Here is a 26,473-nt window from a genome sequence, read left to right on the forward strand (position 1 = left end):
GTGTGTAGCCCTTCATTCATTAAGAAAAATTAGTTACAGGTTTGCAACAGGCACCCAGAAACATTAAAATACAACTTCAACAGAACCCAGTTTCAACAACAAGATAAAAACTGAAAACATGCAGGATAGCAGTGCAACCCAGGATGCTCCTACATCAGACAACCAAGGTTGGAAAAAATTATTCTCCTGAATCATTGAGATGTCACAACCTAATTTGAATCCAACTCAGATTGAGAAATCCATGAAGCATCTTCCATGGGTCTATTCTTCCACTTCACCAAATATTCATAATAATATTTTCCCCTTGTGCTCTTACCAATTCTCTGATCCAATATCTGTTCAAATTCTTCAATCTACTTCTTAGGATAGTCCTCTGATACAATAACTTTATCATCTGACTCATGATACTTGTATAAATCAACAACATTGAATATAAGAGATATATCCATGTCATCAGGTAACTCAACTTCATAAGCATTACCACTGTCAAACTTCTTCAAGATCTTACAAGGTCCAAATTTCTTCATCTTTAGCTTATTGTATGTTCCAACTGGAAATCTTCCTTTCTTCAGATGAACCATCACCTCATCACCAACTTAAAAATCATGATGTCTCGTAGACTAATCAACATTCTCCTTATACTTCTAATTACTTTGTTCTATCCTCAATTTCACTTCCTTATGCAAAGATTCTGTATGATCAGTAAATTATTCTCCTACAACACTTCTCTTTTCTTCACCAGCAATATCTCTAAAATCTAATACTTCTCTAGGCTTCATTCTAGTAACAATCTCAAAAGGAGTTTTCCTTGTACTCCAATTCACAAAATTATTATATGAAAATTTAGCTTGTGCCAATACCATCTCCCAATTACTTGGCTTATTCCCAACTAAACATCTCAACAAATTACCCAAGCTTCTATGCACAACCTCTGTCTATCCATCTATCTATGGATGGAATGTAGAACTAAACTTCAATTTAGTACCCATATTCTTCTACAAAGTCTTCCAAAAATAACCAACAAACTTATTGTCTCTGTCAAAAATAATGCTTCTTGGTAATCCATGCAATCTCACAATCTCTTTAAAGAAAAATTTAGCAACATGTTAAGCATCTGATGTCTTCTTACATGGTATGAAATGAGCCATCTTAGAAAATATGTCCACTACAACAAATATGGAATCATACCCCTTCACTATCTTAGCCAATCCAAGAACAAAATCCATACTGATGTCACTCCAAGGTTTCTCAGGAACAATAATAGGTGTATAGAAACTAGTATTTTGACTCACTCCTTTTGCAACTTGACAAACTCCACAACCTTTTACAAATTTCTAAACATCCCTATACATTTGTGGCCAATAATACTTCTCTTTCAGCAAACTCAATGTCTTATCAATTCCAAAATGTCTAGCCAATCCACCACTATGTTTTTCCTTAATCAGATTCAACCTCATAGAACTTCTAGGAATACACAATTGAATACATTTGAACAACATACCTTCTTGAATGAAATACTCATCATACTTACTTATATGATTTGTCAGATTTGATGCTCTGCACTCTCTCCACACCTCAGAAAAATCAGGATCAACATCATACAACTCTTTCATTTCATCAAAACCAAGAACTTCAACCTTCATCTCAGTCAACAAAGAATGTCTTCTACTCAATGCATCAACAACTCTATTAGTAACTCCACTCTTTTGCTTGATAAAAAATGTAAAATTATGCAAATACTCAACCCACTCTTTCAATTTATGTTGACTTCCCAAGTATTGTAAAGCTTTATGATTAGTATACAACACAAACTCCTTAGGAATCAAATAATGTATCCACTTCTTCAAATATTGAACAATAGCATAAAATTCTTGATCATACACAAAATACTTCATTTTAGCATCATTCAATTTTTTCACTAAAGAAAGCAACAGGCTTACCTTCTTGACTTAATACATCTCTGATTGCATTACCACTTGCATCACATTCAACTTGAAATATTTTGTTGAAATTAGGCAAAGCCAATATAGGTAATTTAGCAACCTTTTATTTCAAATTCTCAAAATTCTTGTTAGCTCCATGTGTCCGCTTGAATTCCTTTTTATCTCCTCTCATTGTCTCAGTCATAGCATTACAAACAACACTGAAATTATTTATAAACTTACTATAAAAACTGGCCAAACCATGAAATGATCTTACCTCGCCCACATTCTTAGGTGTAGGCCATTCCAAAATTGCTTTAACCTTCTCAAGATCCATCTTCAATCCATCAGCTAAAATCACAAATCCCAAATACACAATCTCCTCTTTCATAAAAGAACACTTTTTCAGATTAATGAGAAACTTTTCCTCTTTCAACCTCTACAAAACTTGTCTAATATGCTCAAGATGTTCTTCCTTAGCCTTACTAAATATTACAATATCATCCAAATAAACAATCACAAACTTACGCAAGAATCTTTTCAGAACTTCATTCATCAACCTCATGAAAGTACTAGGTGCATTGGTCAAACCAAAAGGCATAACCAACCATTCATATAAACCATCTTTTGTCTTGAAAGCAGTCTTCCATTCATCACCTTCTATGATTCTAATCTGATGATAACCACTTTTCAAATCAATCTTTGTAAAATACTTTGCTCTACTCAAGCAATCCATTATGTAATCCATTCTCAACTTATGAAACCTATATTTCACTATGATTTTGTTAATAACTCTGTAATCAATACACATTCTCCATTCTCCATTATTTTTAGGTGCTAATACAATAGGTACAACACATGGGCTCAAACTTTCTCTGATCAAACCTTTCTGCAACAATTTATGCACTTGTTTATTAAGTTATTCATTCTCTATAGGTGTCAATCTATACGGTGCTTTGTTTGGAAAACTAGCTCTAGGAATCAGATCCATGCAATGACTTATACTTCTTACTAGAGTTAAACCATCAAGAATATCATCAGCAACAATATCTTTGTATTCATTTAGAAATTCTACAATTTTTGCTATCATACCAACTTTTTCTCCTTGGTCATTACTACCAACACTCGGTCCTCTAGGAACTATAGCCAAAAAAACTTGATTCTTCTTTACTTCCTTTTCAAATTTCTTTCCATTAACCATGCAAACTTTTATTGCAATACAACTAACCTCACCTAAGCTTTCAATCAAAGGCAACAATGTTGTTTCTTCCCATTTACCCAAAGAGTATATTGATTCAATCTTCCATCATGTATAACATATCCATCATATTTCCAAGGTCTACCTAACGGTTTATCACACAAAACTTCATCAAAGTAATGAACAATTTTGAACTTCACAAGGCATTGTTCACTTACCAATATCTTATGCTCATATTTGATCCATGAAACATGATAAGGTTTGGGATGTTTCAGCATCTGCAACTGCAACTTTGTAACCAACTCTTTTGATGCCAAATTTGTAGAACTTCCACTATCGATGATCACCTTGTAGCATTTTCCATTCATCTTACATTTGGTCTTGAAAAGACTTCTTCTATGGACAGGTTCCTCATCACTTCCCTTATTACATAAGGTTCTTCTCACCATCAAATTTTCTCCAGCCTCAAGTCCACTTGGTGAACTCTTAATGTCTCCTCGAATCACAACATTTCTATTATTCTACTGACTTTCAGAAGATCTAGATTCAAATGATCTATGTCCTTCTTTACCACATCTAAAACAATTACCACAAAAACTTCCTATAGGATAAGAATTACCTCTTCCTCGCTAAGATCCAATACCTCCTCGATATGAGCTACCACCTTTGCACTCAGTATTTTCTTTGTCATTATTCTTCCATTTAGATTTTCCTTTATCCTGCACAAAACTTTCAGATCTGCCACCTTTAGCATAAGATCTACCTCTACCTCTGTGAAATCTACCACCTCTACCTCTTTGTCTTTGTTCATGCTTCTTTGTCAAGAATCAAGATCTCCTCAGCTTTCAAGGCATATCAATATGCTTCTTCCACACTTTCCAGCTTCACAAAACTTATTTGATCTTTAATTCCAAATCTCAATACATTTATGTACCTTGCAATTTTCTCAACGTCATCATCCACATGTCTAGATCTGATGTCCAATCTATAGAATTCCTCAGTATACTCATTCACAGTCATGTCCTTTTGTCTCAAATTTTGCATCTTTCTCAACAAGCTAACTTGGTAATCAATAGGAAGGAATTTGTTCTTTACCTTGTTCACCATCTTTAGCCAAGTTCTTATCTTCTCCTTTCCTCTCCTTTTTATATCAGTTTGCAAATGCTCCCATCATAGTGATGCATGACCTTTCAACCTAGTGACTACAATCTTCACCTTCTTATTATCAAGAGTGTTTTCATACTCAAAGAAATTCTCCATATTTGAGATCTAATCTAACATAGCATTTGTATCTAATTTTCCATCATAAGGAACAACTTCTACAACAAGCTTTGAATTTTCCCTAGACAACACTCGTAACAATCTTTCCTCATCTTGATCATCCTCAAGTTTTGGATTATGGTTTGGTGTTGCTGCTTCATCATCACTTACATCATCAAGATGCACTCTTCTCCTATGGGCTATCTCCACAACATCTAATCTGGCTTTAATTTATCTCAATTGATCCAATATAGTATTATTAGCATTATTTCCTCTGCCACAAACCATCTTAAAAAATTAGGTTCCTGCAAGATTGTAACCCTCTGCAAGTTATAGGTTAAATCTGTAGATCTGCCACCCTACAATCAAATCCAAATCAAGTTTCTACATGATCCAATCTCCAAAAGGATGAACCTCAAGCTCTAATACCACCTGACACAAGGAAGGATAGGGATAACTAGGGCCAAAGGCACACCCAACTCTCGAAACCACCCTGTAAGAGTTAACAAAATGGAAGCAAACACAAAGAACAACGACCAAAGGAGGAAGAAGAGTAAAATACTTTCATTGATCCTTCAAATATTCAACATACATGCCTAGATATAAGGCCTTCTAGATTATGGCCAGATACAAATACATTTACATTCAAAGATCTAGCAACAAATTCACACTTTCCAGTTCTGCTCTGTAATCCTTTGCAAAACTCTCTAAAACTCTTCCTTACCCTAGCTCCTAGCCTAAACACTCTATTTATACTAGCCAAAATGGCTTATAGATCATTCTAGAACATGGGGAAGCCATAAGTTGGCTCTCAAAAAATATTAAATGAAAATAAACCTAACATTAAATACACAAGTCAGCTTGCATCAACAATTAACTATCCTAAAATCAATGTTTGAGCAAAATCACAATATCTCCTAGCTCTGATTGAGTTAGAACTTGTGCTTTGAAATGTAGGTAGATATCTAGGTCCTCTACAACCCCTTAAGTGAACAAAGTCTTATTCATCAAGGAAAAGTGTGCATCCATTCTAAAACTCAAGCATAGAAAACTATCGTGCAAAGCTGCCAAAAATTGATGTTCCAGGAGAATTGTTATATCTCCTAACCTATAAGGAGTTAGAACTTGCAATCTAGAACATAGATATTAATCTAGACCCTATTCAATCCCTAAAGTGTGCAGCCCTTCATTCATTAAGGAAAATTAGTTATGCAATCTTCAATAGGCACTCAGAAACTAGAAAATATAGCTTCAAAAGAACCCAATTTCAGCAACAAGATAAAAACTAAAAATATGCAGGATAGCAGTGCAATCTAGGATGCTCCTACATCAATTTTTGCAAGTACCTGATTGATTTTTATACATGGAGGATGAAAGGGCATACATAAACTATAAATTTAAGACTATGGGAGATATGAACATACTTAGAGAATTTGAAAATATAGTTAACAAAGAAAAAAAATTAAAGAAGGTTTTGAGGACCTATGACATCAAAACATTCTGCAGTATGTTTTTTATGAGAAATTTTCTAATGACAGGTAGTGTAGGATAATCTTGAGCATATGTCATGACAACATGTTTTGGGTAGGAGATGTACTATTCAAAATTACAAGCAACCTAATTCATAAGGTAACTTGATTGTGCAATGAAGGTAATTCCAATTAATGAAAAGAATGTGAAGAGCTTAGTTCATCAATACAATGAGACAAGCTAGAATGGTAGAGGTATGATGTTTAATAAAGTGAGAAAATTGATGTAAAGTTTATGTTAGATTGTGGTGACTGATCAGGAAAGTATTGTACATACTTCATAAATAGTGGGGTTCCCCGAAATTTTTTTTTTTTGGAAGTAGCCGACATGGTAGCCGACATATTATGGCCGACATATGGCCGACATGTTATAACCCTAAAGCGGTTTAATACTTGTATAAAAAGGGCTTAGGGTTGGGTATTTTTTATGTGTGGTGATACAAAATTGGTTCTTGCGGCGGTATTGAGCTGTAAGGGATTACGAATTGTAATCAGGTTGTAATCACTGGATTGTAATAAGATTGGACTTGTTGTTTGGTGGACGTAGCCTAGGGATTGGGTGAACCACGTTAAATCTTGGTGCCTTGTGTTCATTTCTATGTGTTCTATTATTTTTGTTATTGGTTATATTTGCATGTAGTTTTTATTTCTGTCCGTGGTTTATCCTAACAAGTGGTATCAGAGCCTAGTTGTTTCTCAGTTATCCTCTGCAGGAAAGTCTCACAGTTAAGTGGGAGTCTCACGGTTGAGTGGGAGCAATGGTAGATGATGGTAAGCTGAGGGTTGATAGGTTTAATGGGCAAAACTTCTAGTTATGGAAGATGCAAATGGAAGACTATTTATATTAGAAGGATTTATGGAAGTCGTTAGAAGGAAAAGCCAAGAATCAGGGAACTATGTCAGAGGCTGAATGGGATCTTTTGGACAGAAAGGCACTCGGAAGCATTCGGTTATGCTTGGCACCATCGGTGGCATTTAATATTACAAAAGCAAAGACGACAGAAGATTTGATGAAAACCCTAGCGACACTGTATGAAAAGCCCTCCGCTTCAAATAAGGTATTTCTCATGAAGCGTTTATTTAATATGAAAATGGCAGAAGGTGGATCTGTTGCAGATCATTTAAATGAGTTTAATACTATTACTAGTCAATTATCTTCTATTGGTATCAATTTTGATGAAGAAATTAGGGCTCTCTTGATTTTGTGTTCTTTGCCTGAAAGCTGGAATGGCTTGGTAATGGCGGTGAGTAATTATGTTCCTGGATCAAGTACCCTAAAATATGATGATGTGATCGATGTTATTTTAAGTGAGGAAACTCATAGAAAATCCTCAAGTGGATCTACATCAGGAAGTGCTTTAAATGCACAAAGCAGGGCAGAACGACTGAAAGAGGAAGTAACTCTGGAAATCGTGGGAAATCAAGAGAAAAGTCAAAGGGGAGGAGGTCTCAATCGAGAGGACCAAATGATTGCTGGTACTGTGGGAAACCAGGGCACAAAATGAAAGATTGTTGGACTCGAAAGAAAAATGAAGGAGATAAATCAGATGGAGACAAAGAGGCAAATGTGGTAAGTAATAAATCCGAAGAGGATGCTTTGCTTCTGTCTTTAGAGAGTGTTGATGATTCATGGGTTTTAGATTCTGGTGCTTCTTTTCATGCTACACCTCATAGAGGTTATTTCATTGATTATGTCCAAGGGGATTTTGGGCTTGTTTATTTGGGGGATAATGAACCCTGTCAGATTGTTGGAAAGGGAAAAATTAAGATTAAGTTGCAGAATGGGAATCATTGGCTACTACATGAGGTAAGACATGTTCCAAAGCTGAGTAGGAATTTAATTTCAGCAGGGCAACTCGGTGATGAGGGTTGTGTAATTACTTTTAATGATAAAAATTGGAAGGTTTCAAAAGGTTCCCTTGTAGTAGCAAAAGGTGTGAAAGTAGGCACCTTATATCTTTGTACAGGTCATATTGTTCCTTCTACTTTGATTGTTTCAGAGAAAAATGAATATTCAGGAACAATTACTGCAGTTGAGCAGGGAGAACAAATAGCTGCTGTAGATTCTGATACAGCGCTGTGGCACAATAGACTTGGGCACATGAGTGAGAAAGGTATGAAAGTACTTCATTCAAGGAAAGTTTTACCAGGTCTAAAATGTGTGAATATGGATTTCTGTGAAAGTTGTGTGTATGGAAAACAAAAGAGAGTGAGTTTTGTAAAGACAGGGAAGGAAAACAAAAAGGAGAAATTAGAGCTTGTGCATACAGATGTATGGGGACCGGCTCAGGTATCTTCCCTTGGTGGCTCTCATTATTATGTTACATTTATTGATGACGCAACTAGAAAAGTATGGGTTTATTTCCTTAGACAGAAATCTGATGTATTTCAAACTTTTAAGAAATGGAAATGCTTGGTTGAAAATGAGACTGGTAAGAAATTAAAATGTCTCAGATCTGATAATGGTGGTGAGTATTGCAGTCATGAATTTGAAGATTATTGCTCCACTAATGGTATTCGTAGACAAAAAACTGTTCCAAGGACTCCACAGGAAAATGGAGTGGCTGAACGCATGAACAGGACTATAATGGAGCGCGCAAGGAGCATGAGGTTGCATGCTGGGTTGCCCTTACACATGTGGGCGGAGGCTATCAATACTGCAGTATATTTGATTAATAGAGGTCCCTCTACTCCTTTAGGCTGTGGTATTCCAGAGGAAGCATGGAGTGGTAAGAAGGTGAGTTATTCTTTTCTCAAGACCTTCGGTTGTGAAGCTTTTGCTCATATAGACTCTGAAAATAGAACCAAGCTAGAAGCGAAACCAAAGAAATGTGTCTTTGTTGGATATGGCATTAATGAATTTGGCTATAGGCTTTGGGATTTTGAAAATCATAAAATTATAAGAAGCCGGGATGTCATATTCAATGAAAAAGTGTTGTACAAAGATCTGTTGCAGCAACATGAGAAGAAAGAAGATGATTATGTAGTGCTGGATGATACTCCAAAAGCTGATGTTCCAGCCATTCCTCATGATGTGCAACAACTGCAACAACAAATACCACACACACCAGTGAATGTTAGACGCTCAACAAGGCCAATTAGACCTCCAAAAAGGTTTTCTCCCTCTTTGTATTCTATTTTACTTACTGATGCTGGTGAACCTGAAAGTTATGATGAAGCTGTGCAGGTGGATACTAAGATTCAGTGGGAGTCTGCAATGAAAGATGAAATGGACTCTTTGCTGAAAAATAAGACATGGGATTTGTGCAAGTTGCATGTAGGTAAAAAGGCTTTACAGAATAAATGGGTTTACAGGTTGAAAGAAGAGGAAGGAGGTAAGAAAAGATTTAAGGCCAGGTTAGTTGTAAAAGGATTTGCACAGAAAAAGGGAATTGATTTTGATGAGATATTTTCTCCTATTGTTAAAATGGCTTCTATTCGTACTGTTTTAAGTCTTGTGGCTACTGAAGATTTGCATTTAGAGAAGATGGATGTTAAAACAGCCTTTCTTCATGGTGATTTGGATGAAGAAATATATATGGCTCAGCCACAAGGTTTTGAGGTCAAAGGTAAGGAGAACTTAGTGTGCAAATTGAAGAAAAGTTTATATGGCCTGAAGCAAGCACCTCGGCAATGGTATCTGAAATTTGACAGTTTTATGCATGAGCATGGATATAACAGGTGTCATTCAGATTACTGTGTTTATTTTAAGAGGTTGGATGATGATAGCTACATTATTTTATGTCTATATGTTGATGATATGCTTATAGTTGGGTCTAACATGCATCATATTAAGGGGCTAAAATGCCAGTTAGCACATGCATTTGCTATGAAGGATTTGGGGGCAGCAAAACAAATCCTTGGTATGAAGATTTGCAGAGATAGGAAGAACAGAACATTGACGCTATCTCAAGCTGATTATGTTGAGAAGGTGTTGCAACGTTTCTCTATGGAGAATGCTAAAGCTGTCAGCACACCTTTACCTGGTCATTTGAAATTGACTAAGGAGATGTGTCCCAAGACACAAGAAGAGGAGGATAAGATGTCCAAGGTACCCTATGCTTCAGCTGTAGGAAGTTTGATGTATGCTATGGTATGCACTAGGCTAGATATTGCACATGTAGTGGGAGTCGTTAGCAGGTATATGAGTCATCCAGGTTTTGAGCATTGGAATGCTATCAAGTGGATTCTCAGATATTTGAGAGGAACATCCAATAAGTGTTTACACTTTGGGGGCTCTACTACTGATTTACAGGGCTATGTTGACTCAGATTTGGCTGGGGATATTGATACCAGGCAGAGTACTACAGGTTATGTCTTTACTGTTGGCGGGGCAGCCGTGAGCTGGGTTTCTAGGCTACAGAAGATTAATGCTCTCTCCACTACAGAGGCAGAGTATGTTGCTGCTACAGAGGCAGCCAAAGAGATGATATGGCTTCAGTTCTTCTTGGAAGAATTGGGACATCCTCAGAAGGATAATTTTTTGTTCACAGATAGTCAGAGTGCCATTCATCTTGCTAAGAATTCAGCTCTGCATTCTAAGACCAAACACATACAGTTGCGGTACCATTTCATTCGGTCAATTTTGGAGGATGGATAGTTAAAGCTGGAGAAGATACATACCAATGAAAATCCAGCAGATATGTTGACAAAGGTTGTCACAAGGGAGAAGCTGAACTCCTCTTCAGCTTCAGTTGGTCTTTTAGACTAAATGTGAATAAAAGAACAGCAGAGTCCAGGGTGGTTTGATCCAGTGGGAGCCCCATGCAGTAGTTGTATTGCTATAGGATCAGTCTCCAAGTGGGAGATTGTTGTTTAGTGTGGAGCCTGATCAGTCCCCAAGTGGGAGATTGTTAGATTGTGGTGACTGATCAAGAAAGTATTGTACATACTTCATAAATAGTGGGGTTCGGGGCATCGCCCCGAAAAAAAAAAATTTGGAAGTAGCTGACATGGTAGCCGACATATTATGGCCGACATGTTATAACCCTAAAGCGGTTTAATACTTGTATAAAAAGGGCTTAGGGTTGGGTATTTTTTATGTGTGGTGATACGAAATTGGTTCTTGCGGTGGTATTGAGCTGTAAGGGATTACGGATTGTAATCAGGTTGTAATTACTGGATTGTAATAAGATCGGACTTGTTGTTTGGTGGACGTAGCCCAGGGATTGGGTGAACCACGTTAAATCTTGGTGCCTTGTGTTCATTTCTGTGTGTTCTATTATTTTTGTTATTGGTTATATTTGCATGTAGTTTTTATTTCTGTCTGTGGTTTATCCTAACAGTTTATCAGCAAAATCATGGGAAACAAGATAAATTGTAGTTCAAGGGAAGATGAGGTATTAGCTAGGTTCATCCATGTTGCATACAAAATGTGTGTTGACAAGGTGAAAGCTAATCTATGTGAAATTTTCAAGGAACAACTACTTGATAACATTGGAAGGATTAAGACGAATAAGTGGGTAAGTGCAAGAAGTTGGGTCTCACTTTTGGGCAAAAAGTGGGGGCATTTTTCCTATTTTTAAAATTTCTTGTCAATTGATGTCAAAATTTGAGGCATATAAAGATTGAACATTAAAAAAATTGAGAAATAAAAATTGTAGTGCTCAAAATCTACTTTCTGAATCTGTAGTTTATTTGTGTACCCATATGATAGATTTTTTTTGGTATGGATCTTTAAAAACCACTTTTCAAAATGTTTGTTTTAGGACCATACCACACTCGTGTATGGACACTGTAATTTGACACAAATCAATGATTTTTTTGTGAATCATTTTAAAGGAAGTTACCTAACACACCAAAGATTGATGAAAATATTTTTCCTTAATTTTTTATCGAATGATTTTATTATTATTTTTTAATTAGCTATAAAGGTAAATTTTAAAACCTCTCGTGTACAGACACCATAATTTGATCAAAATTTTGTTTTTTTCAAAAATTCTTTTTATTTTACCTTCAAAAGAATTGTATGTAGAATGATGACATAAAAATTAACTTAAGAAAAAAATATAAAATATAAAAGTTATTAAAGCTTTAGTGAACCTTGCTATTTTACATTTAGTTACTACTGTTGATTAAAAATAATGCAAAAATAGTAAATAAAATCATAACACTATGAAATTTATATTTTTGTAATTAGGACGGTGAAACTTTAATGGGTTTTTGTTTCGCAAAATAATTTGATCAGGAAGACCCTCTAAAAATTATGGCAAGGGCTGAATTTGTTAGTTCATTGCCTTAGCCAAATCTTGAGAGGTCAAGGCATAGGCTTGGTCTATCCCGAACCAAAATTCATGGTGGGAGAAAAAAAGTCTTGCCCATGTTGTAAGAAATAGGCACCTATTATTTGAAATTCAAAAATGGGTGCCCATTTTGAAAAAGTAAAATTGGCATTTAAAATGCATTTAAAATCCCAAAAAAAATTTAAAATTTTGAATTTTTTTAGAAACAAGTACCCAGCTTTTTTTTTGGATCGGTAAACAGCCAAAGCATAGATTAGGCACCCATTTTTTTGAATAAAGGGTACCCATTTTTTAAAAATTCAATTTTCTATTTTTTCAAAAATGGGCACCCAATATTTTTAAAAATGAGTGCCCATTTTTTGAAATTTGGATCGGGTATCCAAGACTAATGTAGGTGCCCATTTGTAAGCATGATCTCAATCCAAAACTTTCATGGTTTTAAGACCCAACTTTTTGCTTCTACACAAGTGGTTAGGCTTTAGATGTTAACCTTTGATTATATATATTTTCTTTATGTGGTAAAAAAAATTTAGGTATGCCTTCTTCTAAATAGAATTCAGGAAAGTGTACAATGGAGTTAATAACACACTGGTTCGCAAAATACTTAATGGAGAAGATGGTTAACATGATTATCTTAATGATAAATTCATTCCAAATAGATATGAAGAAGAGAGTAAGGTGTCTAAAATATGTGCTAGAAAAGTACAAATATGGCATTCACTTTATAATTAAAAATGAGAAAACATGTATAGAGATTATAGAACCTAGAATTATGCATATGGATATGCTAAATAAATTCTTGAGTCAAAGAGAGATGAGAAATGTGATAGATAGGGAACATATGAAGAGAAACTATATGAAGAGTTGACTAGTAGAGCAGCAAGGAAAAAGGTGGATAGTGTGCTAAGTAATATTTTAAATGATTCTAAAATGAGAAAGCAAGAATGGGAAGATGTTAAGAAGACAACTTTGGATATGGAGGCTAGTGGACAATCAAACATTATGTTGGTTAAGCCATTGGCTATATATGCTACACCAAGATCCCCTACTGCACCTTTAGTAACAACAGTTCATACACCATCAAAGGATCGTGTGAAGATTACTCATGTCTAGTCTTCACCTGTAACACCTACAAGGAGAGTTACTAGGACCTCAACATCAGTTGTTTAGACATCATGATAAAGAGTAAACCTAAAGTAGTCTCGCAAACTAAAATCAAACAAGAAAAGGAGGAAGAAGCACCCAAAAGGTCTAAAAGAGAAAAGGAAATAGCCTAGTTGGGCCAGGACCAAAGAAGAGACCAAAAATGGTAGTTTCTTGCAAAGGCAAGATAATGAATCAAGAAGAAGCACCTGATCAGAAAATGAGAGGGCAAATATCATTGCTCCAAGATCAATCAAAGCAAGATCAACTAGAGAAAAGAAATGGTAGCATGAAGAAGAAATGGAAGCCATAAATTGGTAATATGAATGAAATGATTATAGATGATGGTAATTTAGCAAAGTTGAAGAAGTTTTATGACAATTATGACACCAATCAAAAGAGAAATTTGGATATAACAGTTGTAAAGTACATGATAAAAATTAGAACACCTCTTGTTAGTCTTCATGGCTTAGAATAGTGGAAGAAAAAAAGAAGCTTAGAGAGCTTGTTATTTATAAGTGTTGTATGATTGGAAGTGATGAACAGTTGGAAAGAATAAAGTAGAAATTGAGTCCACTTCTTGGAAACAAGATGAGAGCAATAAAATTAATGGGTAGACTCTATGAAGAAGTCAGAAAAGTGATAGAAAATGCAATTTACCAAGTGTTGAGTGAGACTTTACATTTTTCAAACCACAAAATCATAAGAGAAACTATAGTAAGATACTACTATGATGGACACAGATGATGACATTATTCCTACAAATCAAATGGATAATACTTCAATGTTTATAGATGGAGTTCAAATTACTATTGACACTATAGTAGACTCAGTCAAAGATTATTCAGAGATTTATGTTGGCAATTTTGTTTAGTGATAATGTTGAAGACTATTCTAGTGATGAGGAAGAAAAAAAAGATAGAAAAGATCATCTTGAAGACAAAGATAGTATTGGTCATCAAGAACTAAGTGTTCAATGAAGTGAGGAGACATCTAAGGGACTATTTTTTACTTGGCCATATCCAAGTTTGATAGTATCAACACCAAGCATTGAGAGCACAGACACCAATTCACAAGGACAAGGACAAGAGGCACAAGTCAAATAGAAAGAAGAGTAAAAAGAAAAAGAGGAGAAGGAACAAGAGAGAAAGAAAGAAAAAGAATAGGAAAAGTAAAATATGATGGATATTCAGCCATCTTAGACCATGATTAAGAAAATAAATGTACTAGATCATAGGATAGAGGCAACAATACAAAAAGAAGACAAAGTCAACAAGGAGACACAAATTATAGTGTTGGAGACACCACCTAAGGAAACATATAAGAATTTAGGTAGCACTTCAAAATCACCATTTGAAGAATTAATTTCAAATTTTCTAGAAGATATTACAATTTTTTTTGTTGGAAACATGGATATCCAAAAGTATATTCAATTATCAGCTTTTTCTATTGGGAAGATAGCAAAGGAATTAGGTAAAATGAGAAAGAATGCACAAAGATAACTTGAAGTAACTATTGATAAATTGCAAAGTGCATTACCTTTTCTTATACAACTAAATGAGAAAAATCTTGAAAAGAGGGAAGATGAAATAATAGAAGAATTTGATATCTATTGTTCTACTCTTGAAGAGGTGATGAAAATAAAAAATACAAATAGGTCATGATGCCAAACTTTTTAATATACTATGTGACAATATTAGAAATTACATGACAATGTTGGATACATGTATAAAATAAATGAGAAATTATATTTTAGAAGGGAAGAATTTGTATGTTGATTTTTTTTTAGCACATGAGCACACTTTTGCTACCACATATGCCATAAAAGATAAAGAGCAAGAAATTGAGAAGATAATTAAAAATATGAAGAATAATGATATGAAACTCATTGAGTTTGATCAGAAGATCGGCAAAGCAAGTGACAAACTCAATATGCTACAACATGATAATGACTGAGTATTAAAGAAATTTAATCTACTTAGAGATCACTTGAAACCCAAGAGATATTTGATTGAAAAATAACTAGATACACTTTTGGAGGAAAACTCATCTTATGAGAAGTTTGCATATACTAATCTAAATGTAGCTAAACTGGCAGCCTATGGCTTATGCAGAGTTATCAGTATTGTAGAAGTAGTGAAAACTTCATGGGATGAGGGTTCCAAGAATATAAAAATAAACTTTTCTGATTGTATAAATATTTTAAGAAACAAATCATCTTGAGGATAGAAGAAGAAGATACCAAAATTTTGACATGTACATAGTTTTTGACTCACCTTTGTCATTGATATCAAAGGGAGAGATGTGATGAGCAAGAAAAATTATAAGTATTATGCATACTGTAAAGATAAAGAGAGATATAAGTTAGAGCGTAGTCTAAAGAGGAGTACAAGTTATATGTATAAGATGGTATATTAATGTAGATGATCAACATTTTGAAATTTTCACAAGGCAACAAATTTTTGACATTTTGAAATTTTGTTACTTAAACCAATTTTTTCCATATGTTTTCATTAATGGAAAAGGGGTTGATTGTTGGAAATTTGGCTAATGTAAAGTTTTAGGGTTGTCATTTATGGCAACATATAATCTACTTTAAGATGGCAAAAGCTAATATGAAGTTTAAAGTGCAAAATTATTTTAAGTGTGATAAAGGGAAAATTTGAATAGGAAGAGACTTTTGTTTGGAAAGATTCACAAAAAGTACTTGAAGACTTGAGCATTTGAAGGAAAGTAATGCAGACAATATATGACACGTGTGTAAGACCGCTAAAATTAATATCAAGTTTTGGATGACTTATGAGAGAATTATTAGTAACAGGTTAAGAGGGAAACATAGGGCATAAGGCAGTATAATAAGTTTTTGGTTGCTTAGCAAGGTTGGTACGACATCTTAGATGTTAACCCACACATGGACAATTTTTATTTGAAGTTTTGGTAATGTGCAAGGCAACACAAGAGGTTGACTTATGAAGAGTTCTGGTATTAAAAAAATAAAAAATTGTTTAGCAAAGCATGGAATTTTATTGTAATGATATGATGTTTATTTTGGAACTCTATATGATTTATAAAGTTTTAAATTTTATGTCAAAGAAGAGTAGAGCAATCATATGTATAGTTTTGAAGAGGAACTACAAAGGCTAATAAGATATTGAAGATATTAGCATAGTCAAAGGTTTTTGTATCCATCTAATCAATAAGATTTGTACAATTATATATGTATGCATGTTTGAGTAGTGGTCTCAACTTTCAAAACTTTGTATTATAATAAAAAATGCTAATAAGGTTGACAATTATAGCAAGGCCTTGTCCTCTAACAAGGAAAGATACACTATCAATATGAAATGGACACCTAACAAGGTCAATATCTTTCACAAGATACTATTGATTAGTAGATTATTTTATGGGTACCATCCCCACCAAGGTTTTTCCTTGGCTAGGGTTCCCCTAGTTTAAAAATAATGGTGTTATGATTTTGATTGTGTTATGCTTATGTTTACTTTTCATTTTGATCATCTATGCAATTTTAATGATTGTTAATAATATCCATGGTTTGGAAAATTTTGTGGAACACTAATTCACACCCCTCTAGTATTCCCTATTTCTAACAGCATGTTGGATGTTGTAAGAATATTATTGTATGAATTATTAGACTAGCTATTCAAAGGATTGAATAGGTGAAGATAGTTTAGTGAACCACTCTATGACTTGACCATTGAGACTGTGAGGAAATAGTCTCATTAGGTATGTTTTATCATGCATAAACTCCATAAAGGGTCCATAATTCCCTTACATGGTCTTGAGGATCATTTTTCCCAACGTACTAGTCATACTTTTGAATTTAAACTTTTGAAGGAAAAGGAGGCATGTATAAATCTTTGTCAAATGGAAAAGGAGAAATAGCCTCCAATGAGTATTTTTCTTTTGGTTATTCTTTTTCCTTTTGTAGTTATATCAATTATTTTTTCATTTCCTCTACTTGTTTAAAATTTAAAAAGGAGATGGTTCCTCCTTTTGAATTAGACCCTCAACATCAAAATTAGGCAAGAGTTTAACTTTTGAGACACAAGATGTATAAAGTATTTCTTGTTTTCCTCATTAAGGGTGATGTTCATAGTCCTTCAGTTTAGCATCTATAGATGCATTACATTTATTTTTAAAGTTTATTTTAAATTCTCTAAGGTTAATAGAAAACCTTAGCCTCTTCATCTCGAATTATCTCATCTCCTTTTTTCTACCTTGGCACCAATCCAGTCTGAAAAACAATATCAGAACCACTAGAATACTCTATGTTAATTGTTAGGAGGTTAGTGAAAAATAATTTAGAGAAAGTTATTGAGTAGAAAGAGCTGATTTAGTGATATAGAACAAAGATGCTAAAATATAAAAAGAAAGAAACGAAGACCAAAATCATATAGATAATAAAGTTGATAACAAATAAAAATGGAATTTAGAATTTCAGGTGATTCTTGGTATAACATCACATCACAAAATTGTTCAAAGAGAGCAAGAGTTACAATCAGAGGAAAAAAGTTTTAAAAGACATTGGGGGATGGATTAGCAATCCCCTTATTTTCAATCTCATCTACTCCCTTGTTACCTTCTTCGTATATATAATTACACAAAATCCTATTAAATGACTTGCAAAGTTTCATAGCTTATGCAAGCTTTTCATTTAACTTCCAATTCATACAAGAGCCTTTTATTAGAGCATTAATTATGATAATCGAATCACCTTCGATTTTGAGCTTCTTAAGTCCTAGATATTTACATAGAGGAGTCCTTCCACCAATATCTTTTTCTATTGTTGCAAGATTCTTCCCTACACCATCATGTATACTGCATCCAAATCCTACTTTACCTGGATTCTCTCTCGAGGCACCATCAAAATTTAACTTATACCATCCCTTCTTTGGCACTTTCCATATACAATATTTTCTTTTGTCTTGTCCTTGAGCATCCCCCTTACCAATAAAGGGAAGAATTTTGAGGCCTGTGCATTGACCTCACATGTTCTCATCCCAATGAGACCTAATTGTCGGTTTGATATTTGAATTTGACAATCTTATGTTGGTTAATCCAACAATGGAGGCCTCCATTTTGTTGATGAGTTTTTTGACCTCCATCTTATTATATTAGAAGATTCTTATATTCCTCTCCTTCCATAGTTACCATAGAACTCTGGAGGGAGAGGAGATCCATATGCAGTGGAAGATACTATAAGATCCTAAGAAGGGCCAAGACATGAGAAAACTAAAAATAGAATTTGGGAGAGCCGAGCTCCAACCTAACTAGGAACATAACCATTGCCAACAGTGGTTGGAATAAGGGAAATTAGGAAAGATATGATTGATTGTCTCCTCTTCTAACTCACATAGAGGACACCTATCCAGTCCCTAACATTCCATTCTTTTAAGTATTTCTATTGTGAGGGCTCTCTTATGGAGGACAATCCAAGTAAACACATTAGATTTGGGTAGGAAAAACTTGTCCCAATATAAATTTAATGGAACGGGGCTCTTCATATGACCCTAAGAGGACTCTAACAAACTATAACCTTCCTTGGACCTATATTCTCCATTATTACTACCATCCCAGATAAGAATGTCCTTAGCACCCCTGAATGAGACTTTCTTGGAATGAAGTAATTTCTGCAGAAGTTTCCTATCTCTTGACGGGATATCCTCTCCATATAAATCCTTCCAATGTCATCTAAGTCTTTCAACCTCAAAAATTGCATAGTTATTAACCTTTGATCCCCATCTTGCTTCTAGATACTCCATACAATTGGTGAGAGACAGGAATTTATCTAGGGCTTTATAACCCCACCCCCACAACCCCCCGAAGAACCATGTTAGAAAGAGACATCCTCCCCATTTTCCAAGTTCCAAGTGAGTGTATCTTGGATGAAAGATCTAAACTTGATCATAAAATTCTAGAATCTCGAACCCTTGGAGGATTGGCCTCCCTAAAGAAATTAATTGGGTTAGGGGGAGATAGGTATTTATGGGTTAAAGTCCTAACCCACTTTAGATGAGGATATTTTAGCATTCTCCAAACTAAATTGGATCCAAAATCCAACTCTTGTAGTTTAATATTCTAGATACCTTTCCCCCCTAAATCCTTGGATCTACAAACCTAATCCCAAGCTAAATTGGGCAACTTTCATTTCTTAGCTCTACCTTTCGAGAAGAACATTCTCAAGTGTCCATTAATTTCATTAAGTTTACAACTCAGAAGTTCAATGCAAGAAAGCTGATAGATAAGTTGGGAAGATAGAACTAATTGAACTCAGGTCTTCCTCCCAACTGAAGAGAGCCATTTCCCTTTCTAGCCTGCAGTTTTTTACTTTGATTTATCAATAATTATGTCCCAAAGCTTGGTAGTTGGTTATCCAACATTTAAAGGTAACCCCAGATATTTACAAGGAAGAGAACCTTTATTGAAATTAAAAATTGTGCATATTTTCTCTTCCATGATAGGCTGAGTATTAAAGAAGAAGATATTCAATTTATCTTTATTGATTCCTTGACTCGAAGTTAGAGAGTATTGTGCAAGAATGTTATGTAGAGTAGTAGCCTCCTCAATTCTACTCTATCCATAAAGCATATTATCATCTACAAAATGTTGGTCTGTAGTCGGCTCAAGAGTACAAGTGATGGGAATGCCCTTAACTAACCCTAAGGATCTAGCCTTGGATATAGATCTCTGTAGAGCATCTTCCATTAAGATAAAGAGGAAGGGGGTGATTTGATATCCTTGTCTTAATCCTCTTGAGATATTAAAAAATCTTACCATAGCATTATTGACTAAGATAGAGAGTTTTAGAGTTGAGATAAATTCAAAGATCAAATTAATCCATTACTTCAAAATCCATAGGCTTCCAGACATTTGTATAAAAATCTCTAGTCTACCCTATCATAAGCTTTATTAATGTCTAATTTGATGAGCATGCTTAGTGTCTTGTTATTTTGGATTGAATGTATAGCCTCTTGACCTATGATAATCTCATCATATATAGAACACCCTGGGACAAATCCTATATGTTCATCACTAAGAAAGTTTGGCAACATCGATTGAAATCTAATAGCCAAGATCTTGGTAAAAAGCTTATACAATGTATTGCAAAGAGTTTTAGGTCTAAAATCATTAAAGGTTGTTGGTTTATCTATTTTAGGAATTACAATGATAAAATTATTATTAACTTCCTTCAAAAGTTTACCCAAATTCCTAACACCTTCTAAGGCTCTGGTCATGCAATCTCCTATTAAATCCCAATACTTCTGAAAAAAAGATAGCAAGAAAACCATTCAGGCCTGAGAATTTTTTTGGATTCATTTGGAACAGAGCTTCAACCTCCTCCTAAGAATTTTTTTGTGCAAGTAACTTATTTTGATTAGGGAAGATAAGTTTGGTGATATTTATGATGTAAACTAGAACGCTTCTAGCTCTTTTCTTCACTAAGGACTCACCTAGGCTTCTCTTCTAGCCTACTAGGGTTCCCCTTTGTCACCCTATCCTCAAGAGGATTGATATCTTATCCTCCACACTTCCCTACCTAGCTACACCAATGTGGATACCCTTTTGGAAGTACTTCAATATTTTTCAGGTCTTTGGTCCTCAACTTTTTTGTACACCACTTTGTTAATTTTGTCCTCAACATCTACTGGGGTCTAATGAAAACCTTATCAAATCTTGTCTTGGAAACCTCTCCTTCCACTCGTGCCTTCCTCATACATCCTTCCTCCTTCTACAACACTTAGATTGAACTTTCTAACATGTTCAATCTATCAAAATCATCTTGCAAGCATTGTGATCGCCTAGCCATGCATCAAAAGTTTGCATAGGGCATCACTTGAAAAATAGAAACCAAGCTTGTCCAAGCCTCTCCTTTTCTATGTAGACTATACAAGGACTCCACTTCCATATCCCTCAAGACCATGGTGATTCCACGATGAGGGTTCATGGGTAAGCCATATTTCATAAAACTGCCAAAACATAAACAACAGATTGGTTGTATACAAATGATTTTTAAAATATGAACAAATAAGCTCCTATCAATTTTAAATCCAAAAAAAAATGCTAAAAATAACATAAACAACAATGATCAATAACAAACAGAAGCCCTTTGATCCATTAAAGTGCTTGTGCAATCAAAAATACCAAAACTACCAATTCTGGAACAATATATTTGTGGCTTTCAGTTTCAAAATTCACTTACTACAACATCCTACCCTTGGAATGGGTCTCCTTTATGGTTTTATAGGTTTTCTTATAAGTTTCAGATAGTTATCCTAACTATCAACTCCATCTTCACAACATGGAACTTTCTTGTCACAATATTGTCATGCAACTTTGCAAAGTTGCTGACAACATTTTGCATCTCCTAGCAACTTTGGAATTTGACACTTGGAACCTTCCAAATAGGTCTACTATGACCTCTTTATGATGTCTAGGCATGGTTTATCCTTCAGTGCATCAACTCACATGATTTGGACCACTTTGACCTAATTGACAACTTTTGCAACAATTGACATATTTCCCAACTTTGTACCAAATGAAAACATATGACCTCCAACCTATGCAAAAAGGTTTAAAAACCCTTACCCCTACCCCTAATTTTGCTCCCTAAAACCCTAAACACAAGGAAAGCAGAAATATCTAGAATGTATTGAGCCTAGTCAAATCCATCTAGAAGAAAACTCACATGACCTTCTAAGGCCCAAACATGCCCAACTCACTTGGCTAAGGTTAGTACAAGACAAAAATAAAAATGAGGAACTAGGACTAGGATTTAGCCCAGGTGCTCTTGTACCAATTTACTAGGACATCTTGTTGAGCCTTGAGGTTAGAACTCACTAAGTTATTGTAAATATCTACAATGTAAGATATGGCCTCTAAATCAATTTCTTCTATGGATTCTTTTAGAATACCATTGACTCCACTAATGGAAGTTATGTGATTAATTATTCATCTTTTCTTAGAGCTATTAGGAAATTTTTTGTATTTTTGTCACCTGCTTCTAGCCATGTTTCCCTCAATTTTAGTCTCCATAAAAGCTCTTCCTTGGCAAGGATTTCTTCGTATTGTTACATTAGCTTTATTTCTTCTAGGAACTGGATCTCACTCATCCCATGTTCTATAACTTTATTATTAAGAGACATCAAGTTTTCTTCTAGATCTAGCTTATTTTTCAAAGATATTTCCAAAGAAGTGTGTGTTCTATTATTTCAATTTTTGTTTAATAATTTTCAATTTACTAACTACTTGGAAAAATTGAGATCTTGACACCTTGATCTCCTCCCACCATTACTTTATCAGCTTTAGGAAGCTATCATCTTTGAGCCACACCTATTCAAACTAGAAAGGGCAGTTGCTAGGATGTTTATCCTCCAAGATTTTAAGTTCCACTAGGAAATTATTAGACCCTAAAATAGGTCTTACTTCATACCGAAAAGAGATCGAAAGGGATGATAGATCCTTGTGGGTGAGGAATCTATCCAATTTTTCCACTATATTATTGAACCCCTTCCTTCTTTTGTTCCAAGTAAAGGAATCATATCAGTATTCTATTTCCATAAGATCTATCCTATTGACCCAATCAGAAAACTCCTTAGAAGCAGAGGAAAGAGACCCAATTTGCCCCCAGTTTTTGATGGACGAAGAATCACATTGAAATCTCCTCCTAGGATGGAAATTCCTTCTTCTCCTACACTAATCCTCTCTTCAAGTTCCTTCCACAACTTAGATTTCTCTTGGTTGCTAATTGGACCATAAATATTAAAGAGAGTATAATGGATCTTAGATCTTATATATTTAACTAATCCATAGATCTATTTTTTATGAAATTCTAAAGAAGAGATTGAAACATTCCTAGGGTCCCATAAAATAGCAAGATCTCACAAAGCTCCCTTAGCTAGGGACTCCCTAATTGATCTCCATCCTAAAGACCTTCTAAATTTGTTTGTCTTGTTGGATAATGTTGTCCTCGATGTCACACAAATGTCATATCAATCATTAGTCTCAAGATTACTGAGCTCAGACAGTCTGCAATGCAATCTACAGTGTCAACCGAGCTCACTCGGTCATCGAAGGAAATGTGCAAGATAGTGTTAACCAAGATAACTCAGTCAACAAAGGAAAGGTGAAAGACAGTGTTCACCGAGCTCACTCGGTCAATGAAGGAAATGAGAAAGTCAGTGTTAACCGAGCTTCACTCGGTCTCCAAAGGGTAGTTTCCACCGAGCTCACTCGGTCATCAAAGGAATCATGGAGAAGTCAATATTAACCGAGCTTCACTCGATCTCCAAAGAGTAATTTTCACTGAGCTCACTCGATTTTCTCAGGAAACTCAGTACTTACTGAGTTCTCCCGGCGATTGAAGGATTGTCATGAAGCTCGCTATATTAATTGAACTCAGTCAGTCAACATAGGAATTATTTTCTGGACAAAGTTTATCGTGCAGGCTGACTATTGTAATTGTTTGATTGGTCAATAATTTGAGCTGACTAAGATAATCTGAAAGGTATATATGGTCATTCCAGTTATGAATTAAAAGTGTGTGAGATTGTGAAAAAGAAGTTATGAATGCGAATTATAGTATGAAATGAAAAGGCGAATGTTGAGCAAAGTCTGATGAAGGATCATATGTGTTGAAGGAGCTGTAAAGTTGTATTTGATCAATAAGGATCTAGTCAAGCATAACAGAGATTTGTAATCAGCAAAGATAAGTTGTACATTATATCAGGTCACTTCATTGTTGCTTTCTAACCATTGTAACATTGAATTCAAAATCTCTTAACAAAGTTGGTTTAACAGCCATTCAATAAATCCTCTAACAAGGTGACAGTTTAGTTGAATTGTTCTAAAGACCTCTCACAAGGCCACTCCTAACAGGGTGATTAAATCCTTTAACAAGGTCACACCTAATAGTGTGTTTTTTTAGCCTTTAACGGGGTTGGCTCTTAACAGGGCTCACTTCAGAAGAGTGAAAAACAGTATCTAGTTACATTGGTGGTTTTTCCCATATTGGGTTTCCACGTTAAAACTGGTGTCTCTTGTGTTCTTAATTGCTGAATTACTTTGTGCATGATAACATATCAGTTCTCAATATTTATCATTTACTGCATTATCAAGTTTTAGCATTTTATATTAATCAGATCAAGGGTATATTCAGACATCTTAGGGACTGTAAAAAGCTTTGTAGTAACTGATTCACTCCCTCCCCCTCTCAGTTACCCTATTCTCATTTCCAACAATTGGTATCAGAGCATTTGGTGCTTGCAAGAAGAGATTTCAAGGATCTAAGCCAAAGATCAAGATGTCCTACAAAAGAGAAATTCCAAAACTCAACAGAGATAACTTCTCCGCATGGCAAGGATTGATGAGACTTCATCTGCCTACTGTTGGTGATACTAGACTAAAATACCTTGAAGAAAAATATGAAGAACCTCCTGGCACATTGTCTGTCAATGACATTGCTGAAAAGAAGACTCACAACAATATAATGATAGACATAGCATCTGTTCTTAGTTATGAAGAATTTGATGACATTAAGGACTGCAAAACTACCTTTGAGACATGGAACACCCTAAAAGAAATCTATGGAGGAGATGACAATGTGAGAAGAGAAAAAGAAAAAAGTCTAAGAGGACAATTTGATCAAATGAGGATGAGAGAGGATGAAAACATTGCAAAGTATGTTGAAAGAGTTAAAGCATGTGTGAGTGCAATCAGAGCATCTGGAGGTGATATCAAAGGAGAAACAATTATAAGCAAAGTTCTCAGAACCTTGCTTCCCGTTTATGCAATCAGAGTTTCTGCAATTCAGGAAAGAAGGTGTGAAGCAAATCATCAGATAAATCTTGAGGCCATAGTTGGAAGACTAACTGCATTTGAACTAGATAACTTTGACAACTATGTTCCAGCCTCCAAGAACATTGAATCAGCATTTCAAGCCAAGCTCTCACTCAAGGAGAAAAACAAAAAGGAGAAGGAATCTAAGTATGAAAGTGAAAATGAATCAAGCCAAAGTTCAAACAATGACCTCGAAGTAATTGAAGCTCTACTAGCAAAGAAATATTCTAGAAGCAGAGGAAAATACAAAGGTAAAGTTCCTCTAATCTATTTTTCTTGTGAAAAAATTGGTCATATTGCAGCAAGGTGTCCAAACAAGCAAAACAATGATGAAAAGAAAGATTACAAATGGAATGGCAAGAAAGACTTCAAATCATCCAAAAACAAAGGTAAGAAATCATGCTTCATGGCCGAAAATTCTAAAGATTCTGATAATAGTGAGGATGAAATTGTTTATATTGTCGTTAAAGATGATTCTGACAGTGATGAGGAAGATAAAATGGCACTTGTTTCTCATATAAGTAAGAATGATACATGGATTATAGACAGTGGTTGCTCACATCATATGACTGGTGATAAAACTAAGTTTGATCAGTTTGAAGACTATGATGGTGGCAGTGTAAGGTTTGGTAATAATGAACCTTGTTTCATAAAAGGAAGAGGAAGAATCTATCTAACCAAAGAACTTGTATGTAATAATGCCTATTAGGTTGAAGGTCTTAAACATAATTTGCTAAGTGTGGCATAGTTACTCAATACTGGATTCAAGGTGGAATTCATGCATGGAAAGGAAAGACTGTTGAATAAGCAAGGAAATCTGATAGGATCTGGCACCCAAACTAAAGGTAACTTGTTCTATCTAGAACTTGGTGAATGCTAATGTTTTATTGCTCAAACTGAAGATAGTTGGTTATGGCATAAAAGGTTGTGTCATGTCAATTTTGATAATTTGGTAAAAATAAGAAAATTCAAGAAAGTAAGAGGCATTCCTAACATTAAGAAACCTGAGCTTGGTCTATGCAAGAATTGTCAGATTAGTAAAATGGGAAAAACTAGTTTTAAAAGCAAGAACTATCAGTCTGAAGATATATTAGAAATTGTAAATATTGATTTATGTGGACCCATTGGAATAGAAAGCTATACTGGAGAAAAGTTTTTCATTCTTTTTGTTGATGACTACTCAAGAATGATGACTATCATGTATCTAAGGAATAAATCAGAAGCATTTGAGAAATTCAAATGGTATTTGGCAAGAGTAGAAAAAGAAACAGGAAAAAGACTAAAATGCTTAAGGTCAGATAGAGGTGGTGAATTCATCTCACA

This window comes from Cupressus sempervirens, chromosome 10 (genome assembly GCF_028749045.1).
Source record: "Cupressus sempervirens isolate cs-2001-9-10 chromosome 10, ASM2874904v1, whole genome shotgun sequence".
NCBI classification, from domain to species: Eukaryota; Viridiplantae; Streptophyta; class Pinopsida; order Cupressales; family Cupressaceae; genus Cupressus; species Cupressus sempervirens.